The following is a 26,944-nucleotide window of genomic DNA, read 5'->3' as shown; positions in this document are numbered from 1 at the left end:
ACACTGCCTCATTTCAGATACCACACATGTCAACTGGAAATTGCATATCTCACAGAGAGGAAAACTACTTTGATGGAGAGGTAGTGTGGCTGGCACACAAATTGGAGGGGAAAGGACTTAGTGAAGTTCAGATCCTTTTGCATTTGTTTGTTTAATTCAAGGAAAGGAATGTGGTAGAGGCCAAGTGATTGATGGGGAGCTTCAGAGCTCTGGCTGCTGTCTGAGTATGGCTCATCAATTCCAGAAAAGATTTCCCATTTAGCTGGGTATATAGCCTCATGGCAGACAGCTGCCGGCACAGCTGGGGCACCAACCCTCGCTCATCACGTGGGATGCAATAGGAATTGTTCCTAGCTGGTAATATTCATGCCCATCTGTTTAGATAACTCCGTACCCTCCTGGACGCCAGTCAGCTCCATCCTCCTGTACCTCCCTCTGACCTCTTCCCTTCCACGGCACCACTGGCCCTCCCCCCCTGGCCCCCAATCTATTCTCAACCATGCTTGTTTCTTTATTTTTTTCCAGAGGTCCTTTCTGTTTGGATAGCACCATGCTAATCTCTACACAGTCTTAGGAAATCGCCAGGTGTGTGTCACAGTTAAAATTATATAATCCTGAAGCCAGGAAAGAGCAGAAGACAACACGTAGCCCAGTCAGCTCATTTCACAGACTGGGAGGCTAGGATTTGGAGAGGTCACCTCAGTTTCCAGTGTTCACACCAGTCTATAACAGAGAAAATAGTTGGTGTTTCAGGCTGAACTGTTTTTACCTAATGTGCTTCTGGAATTTTTTTCCAGTGACTTGGGTGCTTCTCCCAACATACTTCTAGAATTTTCTGCCAGCGGTCTTGGAACCAGCGTTCATGACAAAATATTAACCCTTATCATCCTGGACACTTTCCAAAGTGTTCTTGTGAATGGACCATGCTGAAGACCTCCTTGAACAGAACTGATAAGGACAATATCTTTGCTGGAAATCTGTATGACTATCACTGGCAAGAGAGAAATGGTCTGAAGAGAATGTTAGGGGTCAATAGGTCCTCTAAACATTTAGGAAAAACTTGATTCACTCAATGAATCAAAAGTCATTGGAAAAGAGTGAGAAAGTACAATCCTGGGGTGCAGAGGGCCAGGATTTATTTATTCCTGCTTCCCTTTCTTTCTATATTCTTCTTTTCTGCTCAGTCTTGTCTCTTATTACCCTCCTGTCCTTTCTTTTCTTTGCCTTGTTATTCCACTTCTCAATTCTGTTTAGAATTCTCATTTCTTTTCAGACTCTCTTCTGGGCAGGAAGACTCACTTCCTGTTTGGAGGTGGGACTGAAAAATGGATCTCATGGCAAAGTGCCATGACACTTCCTGTGTAAGACCATTAATATCTCCTGAAAGCCACATGCCAGATGGCGCTGGTGGTAAAGAACCTGCCTGCCAATGCAGGAGATATAAGAGACACGGGTTCAATCTGTGGGTTGGGAAGATCCCTGGAGGAGGGCGTGACAGCCCACTCCAGTATTCTTGCCTGGAGAATCCCCTGGACAGAGGAGCCTGGCAGGCTACATTCCATAGGGTGGCAAATAGTTGGATGTGACCGAAGCAACTTAGCATGCTCTTAGTACAAAAGCCACATAGATCCAGAGCATCATTCCTGTTCAATAATTTCATGCCCCTGGTCACGTAGGCTACACATTCACCTTAGACATCTCATTTAATTTCCACAACAATCCTGATATAGGGATAATTATTCCCATTTGACAGGTGAGAAGAGCAGTCCTATAGTTGCCAAGTTGGGGTATATAACTGTGAAATCTGTCAGCATCTGAGATGGCTGTTAGACTTGAGGCACTGTACCAAACTTGAATCTCCACATATACCACTTAGAAACTTGTTACAGTGGCCAGCACGATCCCCTAGATCTGGAATAGAAATGGATCTTTTGTTCTTTTAGCAAGTTTCCATGTAATGCTTGAGCTGCAGCCATTGAGCAAACAACCTTATACCACATCATGCGTTTTCTTAGTTTGGAAACGTCCATCTTGGAAGACAGTGAGAGTGAGAGTTGCTCAGTCGTGTCCAGCTCTTTGCGACCCCATGGACTGTAGTCTGCCAGGCTCCTCTGTCCGTGGAGATTCTCCAGGTAAGAATACTGAAGTGGGTTGCCATGCCCTCCTCCAGGGCATCTTCCCAACCTAGGGATCGAACCCAGGTCTCCCGCATTGCAGGCAGATTCTTTACTGTCTGAGCCACCAGGGAAGCCCTATGTCTTGGAAAGTATTTGGGGATCCCATATAGTCCCCAGATGTTAACTGTTGCCTTTATCTTGATGAACTTGATCAAGATCTGTACTGCTTGAGAGCCTGTAGGAAAACCACAGGATATAACCAGAACATGATTGGGTTTTCCATTTCATGACCACTGAAGGAAGTAGCTCATTCTTAAGAACTGAGAACTCCTTAAAGGGTATCTGAAGATAGACAGGATTGTGCTGCACTGTGCTAAGTCACTTCAGTCCTGTCTAACTCCTTGTGACCCTATGGGTTGTAGCCTGCTAGGCTCCTCTGTCCATGGGATTCTCCATGTAAGAATATCAGAGTGGGATGCCATGCCCAAGGGATGTTCATGACCCAGGACTCGAACTCGAGTCTCTTATGTCTCCTGCATTGTCAGGTGGATTCTTTACCACTAGTGCGACCTGGGAAGCTCTAGGTGGGGTTAGTTCTCACCTGTCCCTAGTGAGACACTGGGTCTCAAATAAGAATCTCCCTGAATTCATTATTTTTGGTTCAGTCCCATCGCAGAAGAGCTCTAGTAGAAGTGGCTGCGTGATGAATGCCAAGGCTCCACAATTATCTGACATCCCCGCCTATAAGATAAAGTACAGGGAGCAAACTCTGGATGAAATGTCTGGGACTCAGCATGTGGTGTTGATATTTATAAGAAAGAATCTAGAGAGAAAAGGTGGAGGTTCTATCAGATCCTGTGGAGCATTGCTGTCCTGCCTGAGTCAACACAGTCTAAATGATGCTCAACAAAAGAAAAGAATGAAAAAAGAGGCTAACATATATCAGCATGAGCCCAGCCTACTAAACAGCTTGGAGACCAGTATTTCCTTTGCTACTTGATAATATTTGATTTTCTAGAGGCTGAGCTTATATAGGCTGAGGAGCCCTAGGAAATACTTTCTGAGGAAGAAGAAGATTTTGACTTTCTTCTATTTTTAAACCATATTCCCAGAGGCAAGGCAGATGAGCCAGAATAGGGAGCAATTTTGAGCTTATCAGTAGATGGGTCACGATGGGTCCCTGCTCTTTCTGGCTGAACCTTTGAGGGTAGAGGGCCACCTTACACATAATGTGCATGTCCATGCTTCATTATTCTAGCTAAGCAGCCAAGTTTTAGAGTGTGTAGATAAACCCTTTGCCTCACTCTTGGAGAATTGGTGTTTACCTGTTTATGTGATGGGAAAAATATGGAAGATTAAAAAAAATCGGGTGATCTTTATGATCCACAAAACTGAACATCCTGAACTCATGATGACATGGAGTTGAGAGCAGTTTAGAGATGACCATACAATGTGTTTCACTTGTGTTACTTACAGCTATTCCTCTACTGCCACCCTGCAGTTTTTCCCCACTGAAATAGTTCCTATTCCTTGAGTTTATCATGTACTTTCACATCTCCATATTTAGCTGATAAAATTTTCATCATTTAAAATCCTACCTCATCAACGGCAACCCTTCTTCAGCTAATTTGTTTTCTTTCTTCTGCTATTTTTGTTGTTTTATTTTTAAAATTTATTCTTTAATTGGAGAAAATTGCTTTTAAAAAAATCTCAAATGTAGAGTGTTGTAATTTGACATCTGTACATTATGGAGTGATTGCACTGCATGTAGTCTAATTACCATCCATCACCGTAATGCTGACCTTCTTCACCCATTTGGCTCATCCCCCAATTCTGTTCCCCTCTGGTAATCACAAATCTTACCTCTTCATCTATGAGTTTGTTTTTGTTTGCTTTTGGTTGTTTTTTTTTTGTTTGTTTTAGATTTCAGGTATCAGTGAAATCACATGGTATTTCTACTTTTCCATCTGAATTCTTTTAGAGTAGTACTTTCAGGGCCCATCCATGTTGTTGCAGATGTCAGGATTTCATTCTCCTTTGTGGCTGAGTACTCTTCCCTTGTGAATACATACATATTCTTTATTCATTCATCAATCACTGAATACTTGATACAACAATCACTAGGCTGTTTTCATTTCTCAGCTATTATAAATAATGCTGCAGTGAACTTAGAGGTAAATATCAGTTCAGTTCAGTCACTCAGTCGTGTCTGACTCTTTGCAACCCCATGATTTGCAGCAAACCAGGCCTCCCTGTACATCACCAACTCCCAGAGTTTACTCAAGCTTATGTCTGTTAAGTTGGTGATGCCATTCAACCATCTCATCCTCTGTCGACCCCTCCTCCTCCCGCCTTCAATCTTTCCCAGAATCAGGGTCTTTTCCAATGAGTCAGTTCTTCACATCAGGTGGCCAAAGTATTGGAGTTTCAGCTTCAGCATCAGTCCTTCCAATGAACATTCAGGACTGATTTCCTTTAGGATGGACTGGTTGGATCTCCTTGCTGTCCAAGGGACTCTTAAGAGTCTTCTCCAACATCACAGTTCAAAAGCATCAATTCTTCAGTGCTCAGCTTTCTTTATAGTCCAACTCTCACATCCATACATGACTACTGGTAAAACCATAGCTTTGACTAGATGGACCTTTGTTGGCAAAGTAATGTCTCTGCTTTTGAATATGCTGTCTAGGTTGGTCATAGTTTTTCTTCCAAGGAGCAAGCATCTTTTAATTTCATGGCTGCAATCCCCATCTGCAATGATTTTGGAGCCCCCCAAAATAAAGTCTGCCACTGTTTCCATTGTTTCTCCTTCTATTTGCCATGAAGTGATGGGACCAGATGCCATGATCTTAGTTTTCTGAACGTTGAGTTTTAAAACAACCTTTTTACTCTCCTCTTTCACTTTCATCAAGAGGCTCTTAGTTCTTCTCTTTCTGCCATATGGGTGGTGTCTTCTGCATATCTGAGGTTATTGATATTTCTTCCTGAAATCTTGATTCCAGCTTGTGCTTCATCCAGTCTGGCATTTTTCATGATGTACTCTGCATATAATTTAAATAAGCAGCATGATAATATACAGCTTTGATGTACTACTTTCCCAATTTTGAACCAGTCTATTGTTCCAATGTCCAGTTCTAACTGTTGCTTCTTGATTGACCTGCGTACAGATTTCTCAGGAGGCAAGTCAGGTGGTCTGGTATTCCCATCTCTTGAAGAATTTTCCAGTTTGTTGTGATCCACACAGTCAAAGGCTTTGGAATAGTCAATGAAGCAGAAGTAGATGTTTTTTTCTGGAATTCTCTTGCTTTTTTGATGATCCAGTGGATGTTGGCAATTTGATCTCTGGTTCCTCTGCCTTTTCTAAATTCAGCTTGAACATCTGTAAATTCACAGCTCATGTACTGTTGAAGCCTGGCTTGGAGAATTTTGAGCATTACTTTGCTAGCGTGTGAGAAGAGTGCAATTGTGTGGTAGTTTGAGGATTCTTTGGCATTGCTTTTCTTTGGGATTGGAATGAAAACTGACCTTTTCCAGTCCTGTGGCCACTGCTGAGTTTTCCCCATTTGCTGGCAGATTGACTGCAGCACTTAAAAAGCATCATATTTTAAGATTTGAAATAGCTGAACTGGAATTCCATCACCTTCACTACCTTTGTTCATAGTGCTGCTTCCTAAGGCCCACTTGACTTTGCATTCCAGGATGTCTGGCTCTAGGTGAGTGATCATACCATTGTAATTATTTGGGTCGTAAAGATCTTTTTGGATCATTCTTCTGTGTATTCTTGCCACCTCTTCTTAACATCTTCTGCCTCTGTTAGGTCCATACCATTTTTGTCCTTGATAGAGCCCATCTTTGCATGAAATGTTCCCTTGGCTTCTCTAATTTTCTTGAAGAGACCACTAGTCTTTCCCATTCTATTGCTTTCCTCTATTTCTTCACATTGATCGCTGAGGAAGGTTTTCTTATCTCTCCTTGCTATTCTTTGGAACTCTTCATTCAAATGGATATATCCTTCCTTTTCTCCTTTGCCTTTAGCTTCTCTCCTTTTCTCAGCTATTTGTAAGGCCTCCTCAGACAGCCATTTTGCCTTTTGGCATTTCTTTTTATTGGGGATCGTCTTGATCCCTGACTCCTGTACAATGTCATGAACCTCCATCCATAGTTCTTCAAGCACTCTGCCTATCAGATCTAATCCCTTGAATCTATTTGTCACTTCCACTGTATACTTGTAAGGGATTTGACTTAGGTCATACCTGAATGGTCTAGTGGTCTTCTCCATTTTCTTCAACTTAAGTCTAAATTTGGCAATAAGGAGTTAATGATCTGAGCCACAGTCAGCTCCCGGTCTTGCTTTTGCTGACTGTATGGAACTTCTCCATCTTTGGCTGCAAAGAATGTAATCAGTCTGATTTCGGTGTTGGCCATCTGGTGATGTCCATGTGTAGAGTCTTCTCTTGTGTTGGAAGAGGTTGTTTGCTATGACCAGTGCATTCTTTTGGCAAAACTCTGTTAGGCTTTTCTGTGCTTCATTCTGTAGTCCAAGGCCAAATCTGCCTGCTACTCCGGTGTTTCTTGACTTCCTGCATATACCTTTTCAAATTATTGTTTTTGTTTTTTCTTTGGAAAATACCCAGAAGTGGATTGGATGGGTCATATGGTAGTTCTTGGAGAAGGCAATGGCAACCCACTCCAATACTCTTGCCTGGAAAATCTCATGGACGGAGGAGCCTGATAAGCTGCAGTCCATGGGGTTGCTGAGGGTCGGACACGACTGAGTGGCTTCACTTTCACTTTTCCCTTTCATGCATTGGAGAAGGAAATGGCAACCCACTCCAGTGTTCTTGCCTGGAGAATCCCAGGGACGGGGGAGCCTGATGGGCTGCCGTCTATGGGGTCGCACAGAGTCGGACACGACTGAAGTGACTCAGCAGCAGCAGCAGCATGGTAGTTCTAGTCTTAATTTTTAGAAGAATTTATTTATTAGTTCCACATGTGTGTGTGTATGTGTAGGGGGGGGCGTCTTTAGGATTCTTTTTGTGTAGTATCATGTGCTCTGCTATACTGCCAGTTTTATTTCTTCTTTTGCATTTTTGATGTCTTTTCTCTTGCCTGATTGTTGTGGCTTAGACTTCAAAATGCTGGGTGCTTTTTTTCCTACACCTATTGAGAAGATTTTGCAATTTTTATCTTTCCTTTTGTTAGTATGGTGTGTCACATTGATGTATAAATGTTGAAACATCTTTGCATCCTGGGAATAAATCCCACTTGACTGTGGGATGATAATTTTAGTACTGAATCTTATTGTTGAATTTAGTTTGCTGATATAGTTGTCTCTTGAATAATGCAGAGTTAGAAGTACCGACCCTCAGCACAGTCAAAACTTTGTGTATAAATTACAGGTAGCCTTCTGTAACTATAATTATGTATCCATGAATTCAACCAACTTTGAATTTTGTAGTCCTGTAGTATTTACTATTGAAAAAATCTGTGTATCAGAGGACTCCTGAAGTTGAAACCTGTATTGTTCAAGAGTCAACTGTATTTTTCGGGGACTTTTATATCTATGTTCATTAAAGATACTGGCTGATAATTCTTTGTGTGTAATGTCTTTGCCTGGCTGTGTTATCTGGGTAATGCTGGCTTCCTAAAATGTGTTTGGAAGGCTTCCTCCCTCATCAGTTTTTTGAAAGAATTTGTGAAGGATAGATTAGTTGTGGGTCCCCTTCACTTATGGTCCATGTGCTTTCTTTTTAAGGTTAGCATTAAAAGTTTTATTTATTTATTTATTTTGGCTGTCACACGGCCTGTGGGTTCTTAATTCCCTGACCAGGGATTGAACCCATGTCCCCTGTGATGGAAGTACAGATTCTTAACCACTGGATCATCAGGGAAGTCCCTGATTTATGCACTTTTAAATGTGGTATTTTTACACTGATTTTCAGGTCCAATGCGTCTGCATGCAGGCCCTTTAAGAGGTGTTCTGTTATTGTTCCCTTCAGTTTTTTAGTTTTCCTGAGCATATTGCCCATTGATTTTCAAAGCCAAATTGATTTTCAGTTCCAAGTCTTTTGGGGGCTCATCCCTCTTCTGCATCATCTAGGAGTCAGCATTCCTGATGTGTGGCTCACAGACCTGGCTTCTCAGCAATAAGAGTCATACCTATGTGATCACTTTCAATTGTGGATCAGTACTGTTGGGGTGTGGTTTTTCCTTTGATGAGACCATTTTCTGCCTCTCCTACCCATCTTGATTCTGTCTCTTCACCCTTTTTGTAGAGGTTGTATTCATCCAGTTTTCATCCAGAGGTAATTCTTATGTAAGGTAGTTGGAACTTTGTTGTGTCTGCAGGAGGTCTTGAATTCAGGATCTTTCTCTGCCACCTCTTGAACTCTTATGGCAATTTCTTATAAAGTTAAGCATACACTTTCCAAATGTCTTAGGAATTCCACTCCTAGTTATTTACCTAAGATAAAGACATGTACCACACAAAGACCTGTACTCCTACTCATAATACCCTCAATTGGAGGCATTCCAGATGTTCATCATCTGCTGCTGCTGCTAAGTTGCTTCAGTCGTGTCCGACTCTGTGGGACCCCATAGACAGCAGCCCACCAGGCTCCCCCGTCCCTGGGATTCTCCAGGCAAGAACACTGGAGTGGGTTGCCATTTCCTTCTCTAATGCATGAAAGGAAAAGTGAAAGTGAAGTCGCTGTCATGTCCGACTCTTAGAGACCCCATGGACTGCAGCCTACCAGGCTTCTCCGTCCATGGGATTTTCCAGGTGAGAGTACTGGAGTGGGTTGCCATTGCCTTCTCAGTTCATCATCTGGGGCATGGCTAAACAAATGGTTTGAAGTCACTCAGTTGTGTCTGACTCTTTGTGACCCTGTGGACTGTAGCCCACCAGGCTCCTCTGTCCATGGGATTCTCCAGGCAAGGATACTGCAGTGGTTTGCCATTTCCTTCTCCAGGGATCTTCCCCACCCAGGGATCAAACCCGGGTCTCCTGCATTGCAGGCAGACGCTTTACCGTCTGAGCCACTAGAGAAGCCCAAACAAATGGTTTACGTTCCTACAATTGAATACTACTTGGCAATTAGATGGGCTTCCCGTGTAGCTCAGTCAGTAGAGCATCTGCCCACAATGTGGGAGACCTGGGTTCAATTCCTGGGTCAAGAAATTCCCCTGGAGAAGGAAATGGCAACCCACTCCAGTATTTCTGCCTGGAGAACCCCATGGACAGAGGAGCCAGGTGGGCTACAGTTCATGGGATCACAAGAATCAGACGTGACTTAGCGCTGTCTTTCTTTCTTTCTTTGGCAATTAGAAGAACAAACTACAGATGTTTCTAACAAAATGGATGGATTTCAAAGGCACTATGTAATGTCACAGAAACTAGACACAAAAGACTCTATATCCTCTTACTCCATGTATATGATATTGCTAAAAAGGCAAAACTCTAGACATGGAACCCAGATTAGTGATTTCTAGTGATTGGGGTTAGGGGGAAGGAATAGACAGCAAAAAGGCACAAAGACACATTTCAGGGGTTCAGGGCTTCCCTTGTGGCTCAAACGGTAAAGCGTCTGCCTATAATGCTGGAGACCTGGGTTCAAGCCCTGGGTCAGGAAGTTCCCCTAGAGAAGGAAATGGCAACTCATTCCAGTATTCCTGCCTAGAAAATCCCATGGAAGGAGGATCCTGGTAGGCTACAGTCCATGGGGTCACAAAGGGTCGGACACAACTGAGTGACTTCACTTCACTTCAGAGGTTATATGACTGTGTATGTTTGTAGAAATCATCGACTTACATATCTGAAAAGGATGGATTTTACTCTCTGAAAATTCCTCAATAAACATAACTGTAAAAAAAATCCTGGCTAACAAATCACCTCTTAGACATAGTCATTTACAACAGTAGTACTCCAGTACAGTCCTCCAATATAGCATGGAGCATATCACACTTGAACACATATACACATCACTTGGAGATCATGTTAGAATGTAGATCCTGATTTATTATATCTGGAGCTGGGCTGGAGATTCTGACATTTTAAACAAGCTTTGAGATGTTGCATGTACCACTGGGGTGCAGAGCACGCTTTGGTGGGTAACTATAAATCATGCAGTTTGCTGTCTTGAAGTCTTAAGTTTTTAGTAGATGAGTAGTTTGCCCAGGGCATCCTGGATGTTGAATACTGCCTTTCTCTTGAGCACTTTGGTCAAGTCCTGTACTTCTACTTGAGAACACATAGGAAAATCAGATAATATGATGCTATTTTCTATACCTCCTTTCCCTAGTCTACTGTGAGCATCTCAGATTCAGAGTTTGTGTTGTTCATCATTTGCTTTTTTACACCTGACCACTGGCTCCCAGTGGACATTCAGAAAAGCCCCGTGGAATGGACGGTTGAATACAGGAACACCACAGATTATAAACAGTGAGGTAGCTTCCCCAAACAGTAATAACTGGAGGAATCCCAGGCTGTAGAGCAGAATCTGTGTCCATTTAGTGCAGGAACAAAGTTGACCAGACACTTTAATCACTCCACATCTCAAATTAATTGAGGCTTGCCGTCTCTAGGTCTGTGTGTTCTCCTGAAGTCCCCCATTTTCTCTGGCATAAGCTGCCTCCTACTCTTCTCTTCCACATTCTGGCCCATTGTCTCGTATTTGTCACTATTTTCATTGGCCTGATGATTGTTGAGATCTGTATGTCTCAAGGTTATACTAAGGACCCGTATTCAATCTGGATTTCCCATCATTTTAGGAATAGCTGATGTTTCTATGCATGGAGCTTTTTGTTGGAGTGGTCTTAGGTCAAGGCTAATATGTATAGGTGGGCTTCCCAGGTGGCTCAGTGGAAGAGAATCTGCCTGCTGATGCAGGAGATGCAGGTTCAATCCCTGGGTTAGAAAGATCCCCTAGAGCAGGAAGTGGCAACTCACTCCAGTATTCTTGCCTGGGAAATCCCATGGACAGAGGAGCCCAGCTGGCTACAGTCCATAGGGTCGCAAAGAGTTGGGCATGCCTGAGCACACACACAAATAGTATAGGTGGTCATTTAATGGACAGTCCTTGGTCAACAGGCCTACGTTGCAGACCTAGTTTCGCCAATCATTCTTATTGTACTTTAATCAAGTCATGTATTCTCTCGAAGCCTCCATTCTTCATCTGGAAAATAGAGAATCAGGTGAAATCAGGCCAAGTTGTTCTTCATCCCTAAAGGTCCGAGGTTTGTGACTCACAGAACCATACCCAGTTTGGCTCTAAGTAATAGGAAGTTTTAAAATAGTGTAATAGCTTGACTTCTGCTTATTCTGGAGAAGGGAATGGCTGCCCTATCCAGGATTCTTGCCTGGAGAATTTCATGGACAGAGGAGCCTTACAGGCTCTTGTCCATGGGGTCACAAATAGTCGGACAAGACTGAGCTACTAACACTTTCACTTTCTGCTTATTTAATTGGGTAAAACCCAAGTTCAGATGGCTGGTGTCCCCAAAATGATTAACTCCTTACATATGAGAATAGGATTTGCTAGGTTACCTCACTGTTTTTATTTTCTATGTGCCCAGCAGGTTTATTCAAGAGAGAAGGCCTTGTATGAAAATAATTCTCAAAATAAGGCCACTTGCAGGAACTCTTCTGGCCACGCTAATTATTGACTTCAACCTTGCATGCTTTCAGATGGACAGCTGTGTATGAATATTAATTTTTCTTTGAGGGCTTTTCAAAAAGATTTTCTTCAGTAGTTTTGTTTTTACAACACAATCAAGAGAATTAGTGCTTCTGACAAAACAGCAATTAAATGTATTCCACATCTCAGCGTGTAAAGTGGTGAGCAGTTTCTGGAAACAGGATGTTGCTTTAAATGGACTTAGTTTCTTTTGTCATATTATTGATTGAATCAGTTATGATCTCAGCTCTTCCCTCTTTTCAAACAGTTTCACTTAAGAATCTTTTTTTCAACTTTCTTTGTTTTTTTTTTTTTTTTAAGGTGAACTGAATGTAGGTCTTAGTTTTATTTATTTAAAAATTTTTTATTGGAGTATAGTTGCTTTACAATGTTGTATTATTTTCTGCTGTACAGAAAAGTGAATGAGCTATCTGTATTTGTGTGTATACACACGCATGCACACACACATATCCCCTCTTTTTTGGATTTCCTTCCCATTTAGTCACCACAGAGCACTGAGTAGAGTTCCCTGTGGTATACAATAGGTTCTCATTAGTTGTATATGTTGTATATAGTAGTGTATATATGTTAGTCCCAACATCCCCATTCATCCCACCCTCCCTTTCCTCCCTTGGTGTACACATGTTTGTTCTGTACATCTGTGTCTCTATGCTTTGCAAATAGGTTCATCTGTACTATTCCTCTAGATTCCACATGTATGCATTAATACATATTTGTTTTTCTGACTTACTTCACTCTGTATAACAGTCTCTAGGTCCATCCATGTCTCTGCAAATGGCACAATTTCATTCCTTTCCTTTTAATGTCTGAAGTACCACATCTTCTTTATCCATTCTTCTGTTGGACATTTAGGTTGCTTCCATGTCCTGGCTGCTATAAATAGTGCTGCAGTCAACCCTGGGGTGCATGTATCTTTTGGAATTATGATATTCTCCAAGTATAGCCCAGGGGTGAATCATATGATAGTTCTATTTTCACTTTCTTTTAATGTTACCTTTCCAGGCAGCCCAGATGTTCTTTCTTGCCCATTCCAATAACTTATATTACTTACAGATCCTAGTTTTTCCAGCCTTTATTCTGATAGTTCATTTTTGCTCTCTCTTACATGTAGATTTTATTTGTATATCTTTCTGCTGTAATTTTCTGTACCATCTGGTTAGGATGTGTGGCAAACATATAACTTGACCTCATGAGATTCATGTTTCCTAACCAGGATTACATTTCCCAGAGTCCTGTGCGTCAGGCGGGACTGTAAGACTAGTTCTAGTCAATGAAATATGAGTAGAAGCGGTGTGTATCTTTCCTAAAGAGATTAAGAAGCAAGCTTGCCTTCTCCATGCTCTTTCCTTGCTGTCTCAATATGAAAGGCTTGAAGGAATAGAGGAAGATGGGGCCACAAATAAAAATGAAGTGGTCCTGATGCATGGAGGACCGTATTTAAGGCTATCAGACACACCAACAACAGGCTATCCGTGAGAAGGAAATAAATTTCTGTTCTAGTCCATCATTGAGATTTCAGGGTTTATCTGCTTTGGCAGCTCACATTACCTCAATTAATACAAAATGTTACCAGATCTGCATCTTTAATCGCGGGTTTTTATCTCCTGTTCTCTGCATGATGATTTATCTGAAGGTAGAGAAAATCAGATCCTTACTTAACATGCTAATGAGCGATACCTGAGTGAATCTTAGATCACTGGGGCTTTGGGGCTGTATTGGGAAATTGGTGGGCAAAGAAAAGTACAGTGTAAGAAATGAAACAACATAAAATTTTGAGTAGGTGCCAGAGTTACTGGGATGATTTGTTCAAGTTTTATCAAAGAAAGGCATAAAGGATTAAACACTGATGTGGTTGTTAGGAATCAAGTTTGGATCTTGCTGTTCTCAGATGTGTCACAGTTTTGCTCAGGTAGAAAAATCTTCTGGGTTATTTTAAATTTGTGAAAAATGGGTGAAGGAGATTATACTTGATATAGGGGAACAGTGTCAGGTGGGTACAACAGAATGAAACAGAGAGTTAGGGAACAGGGAAAAGACCCAGATTCCAGGACTGGCTCTACCCCCGTGTCTCTTTATGTTGGTCTAGTTACTTAATTGATCTGTGTCTCAATTTACTTATCTATAAAATTGGTGTAATAGCACTTTCTTGTATTGTTGTAACAGATTGAATGATAAATTACTTACATGCTTATTAACACAGAGCCTGGAATATTGTGTCAAGCGTGAACTATTTATCAGTCTATTTTTAAGCAAAGTTGGTATATGACTGTAAACATGTTGGCATGGGTCCTCAGCACCTACAGCAGTGCCTGGCACACAGTGTTACTGGAAGTGTTAGTCACTCAGTCGTGTCTGACTCTTTGTGATCCCATGGACTGTAGCCTGCCAGGCTTCTCTGTCCATTGGATTTCATAGGCAAGGATATTGGAGTGGGTAACCATTCCCTTCTCCAGGGGATCTTCCCGACCCAGGGATCAAGCTCAGGTCTTCTGCACTGTAGCAGATTCTTTACTGTCTGAGCCACCAGGGAGGTCTTTCACACAAGGGTTCAATGAATAATGGTTATCTGAAAGAACAAATACACAGTTTCTATTCTGTTTTTCTTTTCAGGTACTATTGTATCGTAAGCATTTTCTTATACATTATTTGCAAAGATGATTTTAGAATGGTTGCTCTGATCAATATTTAATAAACACATTTAGATCTTATATATCCAATTGTGGGCTTCTCTTCAATGTTGGCAGCAGGTAATCACTTTTTCTAAAGATGCTGATGTTGAGCAATATTTTTCTGCAGTTTCGCTTAGGGCATTATGTCTAGATCCTGCAGCATATGCTTTTGTACACTGTCAAGGGTGGCAAATTGTCATCCGTTGCAGGTGAGTTAGATTACTGGACATAGTCACAAGTCACTCCTGACCAAGTTGTTGAGTATGAAGAATGATTTGACTTGATGGGACACTAAAGAGCCTGCTGTTGCTGCTGCTGCTGCTGCTGCTGCGTCGCTTCAGTCGTGTCTGACTCTGTGCAACCCCAGAGACGGCAGCCCACCAGGCTCCCCTGTCCCTGGGATTCTCCAGGCAAGAACACTGGAGTGGGTTGCCATTTCCTTCTCCAATGCAAGAAAGTGAAAAGTGAAAGTGAAGTCGCTTAGTCGTGTCCGACTCCTAGCGACCCCATGGACTGCAGCCCACCAGGCCCCTCCGTCCATGGGATTTTCCAGGCAAGAGTACTGGAGTGGGGTGCCATTGCCTTCTCCAAAAGAGCCTAAGGTTCCATAAATTAAAAAATGACTGATTTCAGAATGATAAAACTCCAAAATTGCACCAAGCAGAAGAAATCATATTGGAACAAATGGGAAGCCACACAAGGTGGCTGTTTTGGAAGAAGGCTTCTTTTGAATGTATATCTTCCACAGTTTTAAATCATGCATGAGGTTGGTGGAAAAACATTCAATTTTAAAGACATATTTCTTGGTTCAACTTTCATGCAGTTTGCCTCTCAAAGTAAGAACTCTTTGGTTTTTGGGCTAAAAATGCCTATAGGGGAACTCTGTTGATAGCTGAATAGAGAATGTCTTTATCAGTAATTTCTGGTTTCCAGAAGGTTAAATGATTGAGAAAATTAGAATACTGCCACGCGAGACTGTCAAGAATAGATATTTAAATTCCTACTATTTGATGGTTGATTCTACATAATAAAGTGATGGTAAGACCTTTATTTTCTTGGAAACAAAAACATAAGGAGTGAGCAACAATATCATTTTCAGTGTATGATGGCTTATAATAAAGTTTAAGATCTTGGAGATTGCTAGGTAGGGTTTTTCCATTGCCTGATACTCATCACCACCTTTAGAAATTACTTGTATTCCTGCAACATTTAGCAGTTTACAAAGACATCTCATGTTCTCTACACTACTTGATCCTCCCCACACCCTTGGTAGGTGTGTTGATCTCTAATTTTCAGATGAAATAAACTGAGGTAGAAAGAGCCTATGACTCGCTAAAGGTCAGTCAACTAAATACTTATTCATCTGGAGCACTAAATACCAACCAACCAGGGACACTAAAAGAAGTTTGCAGTATACTTCTCTAATATATTTTGAAACATCTGACTGTTTTGATTTACTGGTTTTATAAAACTGGCTTTAAAAGACACAAAATAACATAAAATCTTACCTGGACCATATTTAGAGAAATAAGTAGGTAAAAGCAATGGATGTATTCGCTTTGCTTGATGGCTAACTTCATCAGAACACAAATACTTGGATTTGATAACACAGAAAGGGTACCCACTTCACCTTTCTCATTTTAAATTGAGCATGCATAGTCTTTAGAATTGATTCTTAAATTCACTTCCTCTCTAGGTTAGATACATTTTATTGTATCATCAGATGAGAGTAATTTATTTATTTTTTTATTGAAATGTTTGATGGATCTATTTAGAGAATGAGATATTTTAAAATGACATTTATTTGACACACAGTTTTGTCCAAATACAAAGAAAATTACCCCTGGCCACAAATTGTATGTTTTGGTTGGTGAGAACATTGATCAACAAGTGATTGTGATTTTGAAAGTCTTTTCAGCCTCACCCCAACCCTTTTTATTAACCTCTACTCTTTTTTCTAAAAACATAGACACAGTCCAGTCATTATGTGGACAAGCACTACATTGTAAAATGTAGGAAATGGGACTGCCCTGGTGGTCCAGTGGTTAAGACTCCATGCTCCTGATGCAGTGGGCACCGGTTTGACCCCTCGTCGGGCAACTATTATTAAAATCCTGCTGCATGGCACGGCCTCAAAATATTTATCCTAAAATGTGGGAAATTGAATAGTATATAAGTTTTCTTATGGTAGAGTAAAAGCCATTTTGTTATGGGAAACAATAGTTTTTCTCTTCAAGAAATAATTTCAACTGCAGTGGAAGCTTCCCTTTTTTGTTTCATAAAGCTGATGACAACTGCATTCATTTCACAAAGCCACGTTGCTTTAAGAATATTGTGAGAAATTTTTCTTTGCCTTGAATTGAAAACATCATCTTTCCACAGGGGGCTTCAGTGATAACTGTAATGCTTTGTTTCTTGGAAAATAAATCTGAAGCACAGAAAACAAGATGCTGGGATTAAGTAGATTTTATAGCACACACATGACTGTTATTTTTAAATATGTCATAACAATTTGTTTGAAATTGCACATTTTTTTTCCTATGAAATTTTCATCATAAAAAAGAATGCTAACCCAAATATCCAGAAATTAGAGAAAAGAATGAAATTCCTACTCTCAACAATTTTACAACCATGATGACGTCAGGTGATGGTAATTCTGGTAGTCTGATATGTATGTGCATATTGGCATCATTTAATTAAAATACATAAAATGTGTCCCAGTTTTTAATTTAACATATCATATGCATTTTCTCATTATTCTGCATATTTTTTCACAAATATCAACTTGGCTGACTGCAGAATAGAAGTTTCAGCTCCTTGTACCCTTTCCTGGTTGCTGCTGCTGTTGCTAAGTCACTTCAGTCGTGTCCGACTCTATGCGACCCCCTAGACAGCAGCCCACCAGGCTCCCCCATCCCTGGGATTCTCCAGGCAAGAACACTGGAGTGGGTTGCCATTTTCTTCTCCAATGCATGAAAGTGAAAAGTGAAAGTGAAGTTGCTCAGTCATGTCCGACTCTTAGTGACCCCATGGACTGCAGCCTACCAGGCTCCTCCATCCATGGGTTTTTCCAGGCAAGAGTGCTGGAGTGGGGTGCCATTGCCTTCTTTCATGATTGTTACTCATGTGAATTTCTATTTCATCACTGCAAGTAATGCTACCACAGGGAGCTGTGAAGACAGCTTTCCTCGTGTTCATTATTATTTTCTTATCAGTTTGGCGTCTTGCTTCAAATGGCTTGTGACATCATCACATGTGTTTCTCATTCTGGAGAACTTATCTAAGCAACTTCCTCACCTAAACTGTCACCAGGACAGCGGCTGCCCGTTACTGAGAAGCTGGGCTCAGATGTCACTGCTGCTTATGGGCTGAATTGTGTCACCCTTCCCTTATCCCTCCCTGCAATGGAAGATGGAAGTCCTCACCTCTAGTACCTTTGAATGTGACTTTATTTGAAAATACTGGCAAAACTTCAGCAATATAGCAGATTTGGTTCCAGACCATCAAAATAAAGCTAACTTAACAGTAAAGGCAGTCACACAATTATTTTGGTTTTCCAGTGCATATAAAAGTTATGTTCACAGTATACTGTAGTCTGTTAAGTGTGCAATAGTGCTATGACTGGAAAAATATACATTTCTGAGTTAAATATTTATTGCTGAGAAGTGCGAGCCATCTTCTGAGTTGCCACAAAATAATTGCCTCCAGTTGTTAAAAAAAAAAAAAAAGGCAGTGTTTGCAAAGCATGATACGAAGCACAGTAAAACAAGGGATGCCTATGTAGTCTGTGCAGGTGTAATCAAGTTCAGATGAGCCCTTTAGGACTGGTTTTAATCCAGTGACTCATGTCCTCATAAGACAAGGGAGATTCGGGCACAGAGACACACAGAGGGAAGACGGCCACATGTAGATGGAGGCAAAGGTTGGAGTTACTTTGTCATAGAGAGCCCAAGCCCAGGAACAGCTTTGGAGACCACCCTGGTGATCCACTGGCTAAGAGTCTATGCTCGCAAAACGGGGGGCTAGGGTTTGGTCCTTGATCAGGGAAAATCCCATAGGCAAAGGAGCCTGGTGGATTACGGTCCACGGGGTCTCAAAGAGTCTGACGTGACTGAAGTGATGGTGCGTGAGCACAAGCAGGGAACTCGGTGCAGTCCAATCAATCAATCAGGAAAAAAAAAGTAACACCTTTGGCTTCCAGAAGTTGGAGGAAGCAAGAAAAGACCCTCTCCTAGAAGGATTGTGGCCCTACTGTCAACTCAGTTTCTCTCCTCCAAAACTGTGAGAGAAATAATTTGTGTTGTTGTAGACTCCCCAGTTTTTGGTACTTTGCTACCTCAGCCCTAGGACACAAGTCTTTGGAAACATCTAGGAAACACCTAATTAGTGTTGTTTTAGACTCCCCAGTTTGGGGTACTTTACTACTGCAACCCTAGGAAACACCCTTCTTCCTGGAGTGACATGCACAAGCCCCTGTCTGATGGTGTTGGCATTCTCTTACTCTGTTTTATTGTCTTCACAGAAGTCTGTGAAATGCTCCTGTTCCTTGTTTACTGTTCATTTCATGTTTGGTCATTGGCCTCTTCATTTAATTTTTGTTTGTTTTCCCCACTGGAAAGTAGGGGCCTTATCGGTCTTTCTGTATTGTCCTGCAAACACCTTTGCCATACCGGCTGGTGAGTGAAAGTATTGAAACGTCATTTATGCTCATTTGGCACTGCTGTGCACCCCAGCCCTCTGATCAGGTGACCGGACACCTTTCTTCAACCTGAGAGCAATGTTGTTTTGTAAGCGGTGACTGTGGATATCTGAAAGGTGGACTGTGAAAACTGGTATTCAGCACAGGGCACTGTGGAGGCTGGTGCCTTAGTCAAAGAGCTTAAGGTGTCAAGAATAAGGATCGAATTACATCCAAGGAAAGCAGTGGAAGTGTCCTTTCTTATCTCTCTTTACTGGATCTTCTGTGATACAAAATGCTAACAGTTGAGGCCAACGGAAGCCCTTCTTCCCTTGTCAGTGTCCTTGGTTTTGATGTTACTGTGGGAGGAGAGATATTCAGGGAGTTCTTTGATAACCCCATTCTCACTCGATTCCTTCTTTTTGACCCATAGAATGTCCTTGCAGTCTGTGCTCTCATTAACAGGACTGAATTGCCTTCTGCAGAAGGCAGCACGTGAGGTGTCACCATCAGACTTCTGACAAGGTGGTGAGACAGAAACATTTCAGTTCAACTCATTCTTGGGGCAAAGTTTTCTATTCCTCAAGAAGATATGATACATGGGAAGGGGAAGTAACAAAAGGGTGGGACTATTGTGGAGAGCCCATCTCCCCACCCCACTAAGAGTCTGGGTGTTCTCAATTTAATACCAGAAAACTGCAGGGAAGTATGGATACCTGGAGCTGTCTTCCTCCTTAAGAACCCCTGATCACCAATGGGCAGGCTGCATTTATCTATGTAGGAGTGATACTCTTTTCTACCCAGAGTCTTCCCAGTTCCCCATCTGATTCATCCTAGTATAATCCCCTCTCTGCAGGTTGCTGAATTGAGGATGGCATGAAGAGAAAGCTGTGCTGCTGATCAGTTGAGAGGATACAGAATCTCTTTCATCCCACCCATTGAGCTAGAACATCAGTAGAAACCATCATTGGCATTATGCTGGCTTTAACAGATGGTATGTCCTTACTAAGATCTATAAGACATCATATCAAAAAGCACGACTGTTACTTATCATCTAAATAATAATACCTGGTTCCTAGCAGATGCTTTATAAGTACAATTTGGATCAAGAGTGGTGAAATCTGCTGTTCTTTTTTTCTTGGGGTTTGTTACATCCATGGGTGCTCTGAAATGGGCACTGATTTTGTGCTGATGTCGTCCCACTTTGGAACTCATCTCATTTGCTAATGAATGGTGCATATTTAACAGAGAACTTCTCTAGGGCAAAGAGAGGGACAAAGCCACCTGGGTGGCGAGTCCACCCCTGTTCTTTCAGTTCGGTGGTCTATCAGCAGAGCCAAAGATGAGAAACAGGTACATTCTTCCAAGCCATTCTTTACAGAGAAGCTAAGGTCAAACTTTCAGAATGTTGGATCATGCCCCTCACTGTATTTAACACCCCAGTGGTTTTTCAAATCACTTGAAATGAAAATGTCCTGACCATATTCTGTAACCTGTATGATCTGGCTCCTGCCTAGTTGTCCAGTCTCATCTCAAGCCTTTTCCTTTTCTCTATATCAGAGAAACTAGTCTTCCTTCTGTTTCATGAACCAAAAGCTTATTGTGTTATAGCTCTTGCTGTTTTGTCAGTGTGTCCCTGGGGTGTCATTGGAAGGTTGTAAGCAAGGGAGGGCCATGATTTGTTTGACAAATGGATGAATGAATTTGCAGTGACTAGTAGGAGTGAAAGAAGTTTAGCCCTTCCAGCCCTTGTGTTATGGCCCCTTTTCACTTAAAATAACCAAAAGTCACTATTTGTTAAATCCGTTCATTCAAAGGTACTTGAGTCTTATGTTCCCAGAAACATTGAACTTAAAAAAAAAAAAGATACCAATCAAGGGCTTTCTGGTGGCTGTTTGAGTAGACTTGACTCCTTGACATCTTGAATGGATCTTCAAAAACTGTGACTCAGAAAACATGCCACTGGTGAGACAGTCCTTACCCAGGGCTCTTCTCCTTTCAGTACCTGCATTGTGGCAAGATGCCCCTCCAGGTAGATGCAGCAACGTTTAAGCACTTGACAGCCAGGAGGGAGATCTGAAGATTCTCAAGGAGGTAAGTGTTGAAGCATCACACTGTTGACGCGCATTTAGAGTCATTCCCATCCAGCAGCGCGTTCAGTTTTATGAAGCACAGGATTTGACAGGAATAGTCCCAACAAGCTGTACCTCAGGCAACAGTGGAAGATTTCACTGTTTAACTGGGATTATTAAGTTGCTTTGTCGCTGACTGTGGATCAAAAATGGCTGTTCATGACGACTGCAGAAGCTCTGTATTGAATTGGTCATTCCCTCAGCTCTCAGAGGTAGGTTGGTGTGGAATCAGACCTGCTAACTAACTCTAAACCAGGGTTCCAGGTTTGGGGAAGGGCTTTCTCTTCCTGACCCAGCAAAATAGCTTGCCTGTCTGTTCAGTGGTTTAGAAAATTATTTTAAGAGAAGGCAGATTTATGATAGACTCTTTCAATGAAATTCTGTACATTGAGAATAAATATTTAATGGCGTGAAAATATACCTAAGATAAATTAAGCAAAAAACAAAGCTGAAATATAGTTTTATAAAAATTTTTTAATAACAATTATAGATAAGCATCTATTTTTCAGCTTTACTGAGATATAGTTGAGAGGAAACATATGTTTAAGGCGTAAAATGTGATTTTGATATACGTATTAAGGTCAGTTCATACATCCTTCATCTCACATAATTACCATTTTGTTGTTGTTATGGTGAGAATATGAAAGCTCTACTGTCATGGCAACTTACAAGTATTCAGTACAGGATTGTTAACTCTAGTCACTATGCTGTACATTAGATACCTGTAACTTATTCATTTTATAACTGTACGTTTGTACCCTTTGATCAGGAACTCCCAATTTCCCTCCCACTCCCCACTAGCATTCACCAGTCTACTCTCTACTTTGATGAGTCTGATGTTAGAAAATCCTATGTATAAGCAAGATGATACTGTATTTGTCTTTGTCTGGTACATTTCACTTAACATAATGTCTTTAAGGCCTATTTATATATTTTGAGAAGGATACAAAGGAAATAATCTTGACTATTTTACACCCAAATGTTGGCAGGGGTTGTTACCAGCTTGTAGAATTACCTCTATTTCTCTCCAGGGGCAAGATCAGGAGGGCTGTGGCGTTTAGAGGTAGACAATTTTAAGGCAGTGACTTTCAAATTCCAGTTTCTATCAGTGGTGCCCTTTCTTCAAATCAAATAGTGTGTGAAATGCCAGTGGGTAAGACAGATAAGAGTGGAACTGGTCTGCTCTGTCTCTCCTCCATTTCAATGAGATTTTTTTACTAGCCCCCTCCCTCCATTCCACTGCAATTTTTTCCAGGCAACTCCTGGAAACAGTGGATTCTAGGGAACACAGTTTAAATGCCAACACCCTGGGGTGGAAGAGAGCAAGCCCTGGAGTTGGGTCGTGGAACAATTAACCTAAGACCAGCCGTCTGTGTAATGAAAATCCAACCAGCCTGGGCTGTCTTCCCTCACGTATGCTGTGGTCACAACAGTTAGGGTATTAAATCAAAATATTAAACCAACACCAAAGTATCCTTTATGGAAGAAGAGTATCTTTGTGCTGCTTAGGTGCCATGAAACTTTAATGTTGGAGTGGACAGATTCGAAGAGGCTTATGATCACAGACCCAGCAGGAAATTGTGTGGCTGTTATGCATGAGCGCAAACTCAGTCAGTCAGAAAGAGCTGATACAGAACTCATTGCCCAGGGAGAAGGAGAGGGGTCTTGTTTGAGCTTCTGAGAATCTATGTGGAAAGATTTTTTTTTTTTCAGAGCTTTCAGTACAGCGGCTGAGTTGTTTTCCAAGAACTGAGAGGTCCCCGAGGATGTACTTGTAGGGGACAAGGAAGATTGGTGGTCTCTGTACTCTGGGGGCTACCCCCAACTTTGAATAGATCAGTTATGTTTCCCTTTGGCATATTGGTGTTTCATTAAATGTTTCATTTGAAAGGAGATCTGCTACAGAGAAGTACAACTTTGGAAACTACTGCTTATCATACACATCAGTGTGCTAACATTGGAGTGTTTAACCATCGGTTCAAATGTTTATTTCTGTGTGCTCAAAATTAATAAATTTGAAATAGGAATTTTTTTCCATTAAAAGGAAAGGGAAAATTTTATGAATTAGTCTTTTGCCTTAGTTACAATCATTTATTTGCTGCCAGTAAACTAAGATACAATTATAGCTATGTTTTCCTTGTTTTAATTAATATTTTAAAATAAATTATAGAAAGCTCAAAAAACATCAGTAGGCATAAAGATGGAAAGAATTTATTCACAATCTCAGAACTAGAGAAAACTGCCATGAACATTATGGTATATTTCCTTCTAATTTCTCTTCTCTACACTTAGGTATGTGATTAAGTATCTGGCATTGTAGTGTATATGATGTTTTATTTTCTGTTCCTTCTTAAAAAAATTTTTACATTATATTTTGAGCCTTTTTCCTGTCATTAAAAGCTCCGTGGTGTGAATGTACCGTAATTTATTTTACTACTATGTTCTTTTTGGACATGTAGGTTGTTTTAAATTTTTTGCTCCTGTAAATGATGCAGGGTACCTATTTGTAAATAAATATTTAATAGCATCTCATATTTTCTCTCAGGTAGAGTTGTAGAAGTATGTTGTTGAGCAAAGAGTAGGAGGGAATACCCAAAGCTCTTCACACTCAGTGTCCAACTTCATGCCAATGTATCCTCCCATCTGTAGTGTGAATGGTTAATATAACTGCTTCTGCCTTAGCAGTGCATGTTAGCATTACTCTGTTTTTTTGCAATTTGATCCATTCATTTAAGAAATATTTACTAAGCACCTATTATGTTCCAAGGCCTATTCTGAAAAAAGTGGATATGGTAGGAATAAGACAAAGTTGATTTCCTGGAATTTATATTCTAGGAGGGAAAGTGAAAGTGTTAGCTGCTCAGTCATGTCCAACTCTTTGTGACCCCATGGATGGTAGACCGCCAGGCTCCTCTGTCCAGGGAATTCTCCAGGCAAGAATGCTGGAGTGGAGACTGACAATAAACAAATGTAAATTGACACCCATAATCTAATAGGTTAAGAGGACTATTGCTAAGCTGCTCCTGGAGTGTACCTTGGCAGATGGTGTGGTGGGGGCCCCTGGTGAAATCTATCACCATGTAGCCCCAAGGCCCCTTTCAGACTCTTGGGCTGGCTGTACTCTACATTTGGACCATTTTATTCTCTTTTGCAACTAAGTATATTTGTTCACTAGCTTATTGTTTTTTCTTCTGCATAAACCCTTCAGAATTTGCACCTTTATCTTAGGTGTCCACATTAGTGAAGTATTTTCATTCTTCTACCATTTCAGTAACTGTCATAATTTATATACCACACATGTTTTTTGTTTTCAGGGAAACAAATAGCTGCTGTATGGGAAGGGCATGTTTACTTGAGTGTTTTGCGTGCCTTTTTCTTCTTTGTTGTTCTTTCTTTCCAAGAAGCTAAGAAATAGAAAAGGAGCAGTAGTACCTTCATGCCACCTTTAGTGTCTGTCATCATGTGGTTAGAAAAGGAAAATGAGATTTCTGAAAATGCTGGGGGCTTTACATCTTGTGTGTGTTAGTCACTCAGTTGTGTTCAACTCTTTGTGATCCTACGGACTGTAGCCCACCAGGCTCCTCTGTCCATGGGATTCTCCAGGCAAGAATACTGGAGTGGGTTGCCATCCCCTTCTCCAGGGGAATCTTCCCAACCCAGGAGTCAAGCCCAGGCCTCCTGCATTGGCAGATGGATTCTTTACCATCTGAGCCACCAGGGAAGCTCTCATGTCTTCAGGGTATGTATTTATCATGGTGTTAGAATGAAAAGACCTTCTCTTGAACTTGATAGTACCGAGAGATACTCCTGCTGTGTTAAGGGTGTGAAGGTAGATTCTGCAGGTGCTCTTGTGCAGGGCGGAGAGGCTGGTGTGTTCAGGAGCACACTGTGCGGCCTGCCCCACCCTAAATAGCTCTGTGGCCTTGGGCAAGTTACTTCATTTCCCGGGGCTCAGACTGTCCATTCTATAGATTCTGAAGATTAAGTGAGTTAGTAAATGTAAACCGTTTAAAACTGTGGTCCATAAAAGAGCTCAATAAATTTTGTTGGTATTGTTTAGTCGCTAAGTCCTGTCCGACTCTTTGTGACTCCACGCACTACAGTATGCCAGGATCCTCTGTCCTCCACTATTTCCCAGAGTTTGCTCAAACTCATGTCCATAGAGTTGGTGATGCCATCCAACCGTCTCATCCTCTGTCTCCCTCTTCTCCTTTTGCCCTCACTCTTTCTTGACATCAGGGTATTTTCTAATGAGTTGCCTCTTAGCATCAGGTGGCCAAAGTATTGGAGCTTCAGCATCAGCCCTTCCAATGAATATTCAGGATTGATTTCCTTTAGGCTCGACTGGTTTGATCTCCTTGCAGTTCAAGGGACTCTTAAGAGTCTTCTCCCACTTCCCAATCCAAAAGCATCAGTTCTTCGGTGCTCAGCCTTCTTTATGGTCCAACTCTCATATCCATACAGTCAATTTTAGATAATATTAATAACTATTATTATTATTTACTATATCTGAGAACTACTCCCAGACCTTGATCCAATTAAACTAGGGATTTGTATGACTTTTCTTACTTGGTTTTCCAGCTATGCACATTCATCTAATTCATCCAATAGCCTTGCTCTCAAACTTCCCAGATCTGAATATTGTCTTTGCTTTCTTAGCATCTTCACTGTCTCTTACCTTTAGGCTACAACAGTCTCCCCCTTCTCTTTCCTAACACACTAATTGCTCCACCAGACACTCAAAACTTTGCTCAGCTCACCTGGCTCAACACACATGCAATGACCTCTATTATGCTATGCTATGCTATGCTAAGTCACTTCAGTCGTGTCTGACTCTGTGTGACCCCATAGACGGCAGCCCACCAGGCTCCCCCGTCCCTGGGATTCTCCAGGCAAGAACACTGGAGTGGGTTGCCATTTCCTTCTCCAATGCATGAAAGTGAAATGGCCTCATTCAATATGCAGTTAGATCTGTTGAGAGAATCTCTTCTGATTGATGCAACTCACAGGGTCAGATGATGTTTCTTCACCATACCTTTAACGCCCTCCCCCAGGTCTCCAGTTTCCAGAAGCTGGGAACATTTTAAATAACATTGTCATTTAAGTTAATGAACTTTGGATCCTTGGGGGAAACTCTCCCTTAAATCATGCTTCTGAACACATTTTCTAGGTGTTTCTATTTATTTTTGCTTCCATTCTGCTGGCATACACATTCTGTGTTGGAGAATTGTCCTTGAACACGTGGGCAGGTTGAGTTGGCCCAGGGACTGGTGCTTCTCACCTCAGCTATACATTGGAATTATCTTGAGAAACTTAGAAAATATCGTTGTTGGTTCCCAATACCAAATACGGTGATTTAACTGATGCTGAAGCTGAAACTCCAATGTTTTGGTCACCTGATGGGAAGAGCCAACTCATTGGAAAAGACCCTGTAGCTTTCTGTTTTTTTTTTTTTTTTTTTAACATGCCTTCTAATGGATTCTAATACATGCTAAAATTTAACAACTGCTAAACTTGAGTATTGGAGAAGGCAATGGCACCCCACTCCAGTACTCTTGCCTGGAAAATCCCACGGGCGGAGGAGCCTGGCAGGCTGCAATCCATGGGGTCACTAAGAGTCGGACACGACTGAGCGACTTCACTTTCACTTTTCACT

At 41.4% G+C, this 26,944-nt stretch overlaps 1 protein-coding gene across 43 annotated transcripts in view; it reads left to right on the top strand.

Annotated features, from left to right (window-relative positions):
* Positions 1-26,944, top strand: part of LOC147348197 (uncharacterized) — a 544,560-nt gene that overhangs the window by 212,927 nt on the left and 304,689 nt on the right. For 20 of the 43 annotated variants that reach the window (XR_015151169.1, XR_015151168.1, XR_015151167.1 and 17 more), the window contains 2 exons: positions 20,013-20,150; positions 21,159-21,250. The exons of 21 other annotated variants lie outside the window; for them this stretch is intronic. The gene's annotated coding sequence lies outside the window, so the exon portion shown is untranslated. The remainder of the gene's footprint in view (positions 1-20,012; positions 20,151-21,158; positions 21,251-26,944) is intronic. 2 more of the 43 variants (XR_015151213.1, XR_015151176.1) reach the window with 1 other exon arrangement.

The sequence above is a fragment of the Bos grunniens genome, chromosome 22 (genome assembly GCF_055505025.1).
Source record: "Bos grunniens cultivar Pamir isolate PY7600 chromosome 22, Bosgru_T2T1.0, whole genome shotgun sequence".
NCBI classification, from domain to species: Eukaryota; Metazoa; Chordata; class Mammalia; order Artiodactyla; family Bovidae; genus Bos; species Bos grunniens.
This window is presented reverse-complemented; position numbering and strand designations above follow the sequence as displayed.